At 41.6% G+C, this 6,403-nt stretch overlaps 1 pseudogene; it reads left to right on the plus strand.

Moving 5' to 3' along the window:
• The first annotated feature begins 1,885 nt into the window (after positions 1-1,885).
• On the plus strand, positions 1,886-2,865 carry LOC110566811 (heterogeneous nuclear ribonucleoprotein D-like; annotated as a pseudogene).
• Positions 2,866-6,403: the final 3,538 nt, after the last annotated feature.

Below are 6,403 nucleotides of genomic sequence, written 5' to 3' on the forward strand. Positions count from 1 at the left end.
AAACAAAACACAAAATTGCAGGCTCATCAATCTATCTGATGAATCTTTTGGATGCAAACATTCTCGATAAAATATTTGTAAACAACAGGGTCTTTTCTGAGACTGACATTCAACCAAGGACCATGTATGGATATAACCTAGAACCTCCACTCAGATGTAGCCTGTGGTAGCTCAGTAACCAATTGTTTTCCCAAAGTGAGGGGAACAGGGACTATTTCTAACAGGAACTCAATGACTGGCTCTTTGGTCTCCCCACCCCCGAAAGGGAGGAGCAGTCCTGTTAGGCCACAGAGGAGGGCTTTGCAGCCAGTCCTGAAGATACCTGATAAAACAGGATCAGATGAATGGGGAGGAGGTCCCCCCTATCAGTGGACTTGGAAAGGGGCACGGTGGAGATGAGGGAGGGAGGGACTGGGAGGGAATGAGGGATCGGGACACAGCTGGGATACAGAGTTAATAAAATGTAACTGATAAAAAAAAATAAAAAAAAAAAAACTTGGCCATCTTTTTAGATGCCAAAGACCGTGTCTCAAAAGATGACGCACAAATGGCCTACATATATAAAAATATGTTCAGCATCCTTAGTCTTGAAGGAAATGCTAATTAAAACTACACTGAGAATTTATCTTGCTCAAGATAGACTGACCATCATTAAGAAGTATTAAGAAAACACACATCTCTGTCACCCCAGTTCCAATATTCCAGTCTGTTTTCCAGTTCTATAGCAGAACACCTGAGACAACATTTCCTAACCCTCTCCCATCTCCTGTGGATACCAAGGATTTTCCATTTCTAACCTCCCCTCCCTAACACACACACACACTTGTTGATTTATCTGAGACCCCCACCCCAGTAAGTACCTCCTGCTAACACAAGGGCCATTCCTCCCAGGGTAACAAGTAGGCTAAGGTCAGACCCAAACTTGTATTGCTCCTGAGATCTAACTCTCCTCAACCCAGTCTCATTCCTAGTTCTGTAGCAGGAAACCCACTGCCATCTCTCTTTCCTCTCTGACCCCATTCCCAACAGAGAACAAAGATCTTCTCCTGCAATCATCCTCGCCCAACTCATCCAAGAACCCCAGCCTCCGACACTAGCAGGCATTGGCTGGGAACATACCAACTAAGCAGAACATGGGAATCTCCCACTCTCGTATCTAGAGATGTAAGAGAAAATCAGCTGGAATTCTGGAAAATAAAAAATTTGGAATTCAAACAGGAGCTACAGAGGCAAGTTTCACTAGCAGAATACAAGACATGGAAGAGAGAATTTCTGGTATTGAAGATAGAAGAAATGAAAATATCAGTCAAAAAAAAAGTTAAATCTAAAAAATCCTGACACAAAGCATCTGAGAAATCTGGTACAGCATGAACAGACCAAACCTAAGATTACTAAGAATAGAGGAAGACAAATTCTAGTTCATAGCACAGAAAAAAAAATATTTTCAATAAAATCATAAAAGAAAATTGTCCTGGCATTCCATTCCCCAACCCACAGCTCTGATTGCAACCCCAGAGGCCTGCTGGCACCAGAGACAACCAGAAGAGACCTGTTCACCCCATGACTGGTGGGCATGTTCCCACAGCCCCTGCAAACCCAGGAGCAGTGATCTCCCCCCCCCACCCTGTCCCTGTGCCTCAGTTTCCTAGTCCACAGCTCTTCCTGCATTCCAGGAGGTGTGCTGCTACCAGGGTCAACAAGATGGCTAAAGGCTAGCGTAATAACACAATCAACAAGAGCCAGGACAGTATAAAGCACCAGAACCCAGCTACCTTCTAACAGCAAGCCCTGGATTATCTTACATAGTTGAAGCACATTAAAATTACCATAAATCCAATCTTATGAAGATGATAGAGGCCTTTAAAGAGGAAATGACTGGATCTCCAGCTGCCATTTTAAATCCAGCTCCATACAATGCTCCAGCACTGCTGCTCCAGGGACAAGCACTGTGCACCTTGCCTACCATTCCACCATCATGGAGGTCATGAATGAGTACAGCAACATGGAGGAATTCTCAGAGGGATCCAAGGTCAACGCGAGGAAGACCCAGCAGGATGATGGTAAAAATTTTTTTGGAGGCTGACTGAATATTTGTCTCAATTTGGGAAGTTGTAGAATGTCCAACTAAAATAGATTCAGTCACTGGAAGATAAAGAGGATTTGGATTGTGCTTTTCAAAGATGCTGCTAGTGTGGATAAGGTTTTGGAACTGAAAGAACACAAACTGGATGGCAAAACTGATAGACCCCCAAAAGGGCCAAAGTTTTAAAGGGGAAAGAAAAAGAACCCCGTGAAAAAGTTTTTGTGGGCGAAACGAGTCCAGATTCTTCAGAACAACAAATGAAAGAATATTTCATTTCGGGAAACTTTGGAGAGTTAGAAAATATTGACCTTCCCATGGGTACAAAAACAAATGAAAGAAGAAGGTTCTGTTTTATCACATACACAGATGAGGAGCCAGTAAAGAAATTGTTAGAAAGCAGATACCATCAACTAGGTTCTGGAAAGAATGAGATGAAAGTTGTTCAGCCCAAAGAGGTACACAGGCAGCAACAGCAATGACAAAAAGGTGGAAGAGGGGCTACACAGCTGGTAAAGAGGAGGTGCTGGGAGACATGGAAGAGGTCAGGGTCAAAACTGGAACCAAGGATTTAATAACTACTGTGATCAAAGACATGGAAACTATAATAGTGGTGGTGATCAAAACTACAGTGGCTATGGAAGATAGGATTATACCGGGTATACTATGGGAACTATGGATATGGACAGGGCACAGACTATGGAGGTAAAAAGAGCACTTATGGCAAGGCATCCCAAGGGGGTGGCAATCACAGGAATAATTCCAGCCCTACTAAACGAGGATGATGGAAGAAAGCTGGAGGTGTAAAGAAACCATCTTATAGGATGACATTGAGAATTACTTGGTTTTCTCTTGACTTAAGAGATCAGACCTCTACTCTTGCCTGATGCGTCCAAAACAAAAAGGGGGAACTGTAGAGAGCTGCGGAATGCCGCACCTGAAAGATGGAGCTGGTTTCCACCTTCCACCTTCCCGATGGTGAGTGCTCTCTGTCATGAACAATTCCACATTTGGCTAAGGCTGAGGATCTGGCTTGCTTCCATGTATGTGGACCTATATGCATTGCCCACGTGGCATGCTGAGGTTGGCTACCCAGAGGCTATTTAAAGTGGGCTGGCTTTACCCAGGGTCAGATGATTGTTCAATGTTCCTGAATAAACTGCATTGAAAAAAAAATAGAATGGGAATTCATGGAAAAAAAAAAGATGACTATTTTGTAAAAAGACTGTAGTGTATGTGACACAATTGTGTCCCACTGTATATAGCTACCAATTAGTTTCTTTCTTTTTGACTTTGTTCTTTGCTGTGTTATGACTTAATATGGATTTCTGTTTATACAACTATTTACTTTATGGTTTCATGTTAAACCTCAAATAAATGCTTCCTTGTGTGATGGTTAAAAAACAAAAAAGCAAGAAAGAGGAAATGAACAAATCCTTAAAGAAATACAGGAAAATAGAATAAAAAAGGCAAAGGAAATGAATAAACGTGTTCAAGACATGAAAGAGGAAATAGAAGCAATAACAAACAAACAAACAAACAAACACAAAAAGAGGGAATCTTGGGGGTTGGAAACCTAGATAGGAGAACAGAAACTACAGATACCAACATCCCCAACAGAATACAAGAGATGGACGAGGAAAGCTCAGGAGTAGATGATACTATAGAGGAAACTGATACATTCTCAAATAAAAATGTTAAATCTAAAAAGTTTCTAACACACCTCCTCCTTCTCCACCCATGCCCCTTCCCCAGCCCACTGATAGGGGAGGACTTCTTCTCCTTTCTTCTAATCCTAGGCTATCAGGTCTCATCAGGAGTGGCTGCATTGTCATCTTCTGTGGCCTGGTAAGGCTGCTCCCCCATCAGGGGGGAGGTGATCAAAGAGCAAACCAATCAGTTCCTGTCAGAGGCAGTCCCTGTTCCCATTACTATGGAACCCACTTGGACACTGAACTGCCATGGGCTACATCTGTGCAGGGGTTCTAAGTTATCTCCCTGAATGGTCCTTGGTTGGAGTATCAGTCTCAGAGAAGACCCCTGTGTCCATACTTTTTGGTTCTGTTGCTGTCCTTGTGGAGCTCCTGTCCTCTTCAGGTCTTACTGTCTCCTACTTCTTTCATAAGATTCCCTGCACTCTATCCAAAGTTTGGCTATAAGTCTCAATATCTGCTTTGATACCCTGCATGGTAGAGCCTTTCAGAGGCCCTCTGTGGTAGGCTCCTGTCCTGTTCCCTGTTTTCTCCCTCTTCTGATGTCCATCTTCTTTGCCTTTCTTAATGGGGATTGAACATCTTAGCCAGAGCCTTCCTTCTTGATTAGCTTCTTTAGGTGTATAGATTTTAGTGTGTTTATCCTACATTATATGTCTAATATCCACTTATAAGTTAGCATATACCATGTGTGGATTTCTGCTTCTGGGATGCCTCACTCAGGATGATCTTTTCCAGTTACCACCATTTGCTGCATGATTTCCTTGTTTTATATTGCTGAGTAATATTCCACTGTGTAGATGTATCACAATTTATGTATCCATTCGTCAACTGAAGAGCATATGGGTTGTTTCCAGCTTCCAGCTATTACAAATAAAGCTGCTAACTCTTATTGAAGAAAAAGTAAGGAATATACTTGAATGTATTGTCACAGAGACAATTTCCAGGACGGAACACCAACAGCTCAGGCTCTAAGATCATTAATTAATAAATAGGACCTCATGAAACTGAAAACTTATGTAAGTCAAAAGACACTGTGAAAAGTACAAAACAGCAGACTACAGAATGGGGAAAAGATCTTCATCAACCCAACAACTGACAAAGGGCTGATATTCAAAATATATAAAGAACTGAAGAAATGAAACAATAACAACCAAAGAACCCAATTAAATAATGGGTACAGAGATAAACAAAGAGTTCTTGACAGAGGAATCTTTAATGGCCAAGAAGCACTTAAATATTCAACATCTACTGATAGGGGAGGTTCTCCTCTCCTTTATGATCTTAGTCTATCAGTTCACATCAAAAGTGGCTGCATTGTCCTCTACTATGGCCTGGTAAGGCTGCTCCCCTCAGAGGGAGGAAGGAGGGTGGGATTGGGAGGGGAGGAGGGAGGGGCTTATGGGGGGATGCAGAATGAATAAAGTATAATTGATGAAAAATTTAAAAAAAAGAATATTAACTCATTTCTTAGTCTTCTATATTATGGTTATATTGTGCTAGAAATTTAGGAAATAAAAAAATATGCATTAAAAAAATTAACCTATTTAAAAACATAACAGAATAAACTCATTTTAAAGTAGAAAAAAATATTCAACATCTAAAGTCATCAGTGAAACACAAATTAAAACTACTCTGAGATTCCATCCTACATCCATCAGAAATGCTGAGATCAAAAATACAAGTGACAACACATGCTGGAGAGGATGTGGAAAAAGGGGAACCCTCCTCTATTGTTGATGGGAGTGCAAACTAGTACAACCACTCTGGAAATCAATATGGCACTATCTCAGAAAATTGGGATTAGTTTTATCTCAAGACCCAGCTATACCACTCCTGAGTATATACCCAAAAGATGCTCCACCATACCAAAAGGACATCTGCTTAACTATGTTCATAACACTTTTATTCTTCATAGCCAGAATCTGGAAAAAAAACCTAGAGGTCCCTCAACTAAAGAATGGATAAAGAAAATACAGTACATTTACACAATGGAGTACTACTCCTCTATTCAAAACAATGACAGGGTATCAAAGCAGATGCTGAGACTCATAGCCATACTTTGGGCAGAGTGCAGGGAATCTTATTAAAGAAGGGAGAGATAGAAAAACCTGGAGGGGACAGGAGCTATACAAGGAGAACAACAGAACCAAGAAATCTGGGCAAAGGGATCTTTTCTAAGACTGATACTCCAACCAAGGACCATTCATGGAGATAACCTAGAAGGTCTGCACAGATATAGCCCTTGGCAGCTCAGTATCCAAGTGGGCGTCCTAATAAGGTGAACAGGAGCTGTCTCTGACAAGAACTCAGTTTTTGGCTCTTTGATCACCTCACCCTGAAGTGGAGCAGCCTTACCAGGTCACAGAGGAAGACAATGCAACCAATCCTGTTGAGACCTGATAGGCTAGGGTCAGATGATGAAAGGGGAGGAGGACCTCACCTATCAGTGGATAGGATGAGGGGCAAGGGAGGAGAAAAGGGATAAAGGGCTGATTGGGAGGAATGAGGGAGGGGGCTACAGCTGGGATACAAAGTGAATAAATTGTAATAAAATAAAAGAACAATGACATTATGTCATTTGCAGGAAAAAGGTGGAACTAAAAAATAT

Source organism: Meriones unguiculatus, chromosome 17, assembly GCF_030254825.1.
Source record: "Meriones unguiculatus strain TT.TT164.6M chromosome 17, Bangor_MerUng_6.1, whole genome shotgun sequence".
In the NCBI taxonomy this organism is placed as follows: Eukaryota; Metazoa; Chordata; class Mammalia; order Rodentia; family Muridae; genus Meriones; species Meriones unguiculatus.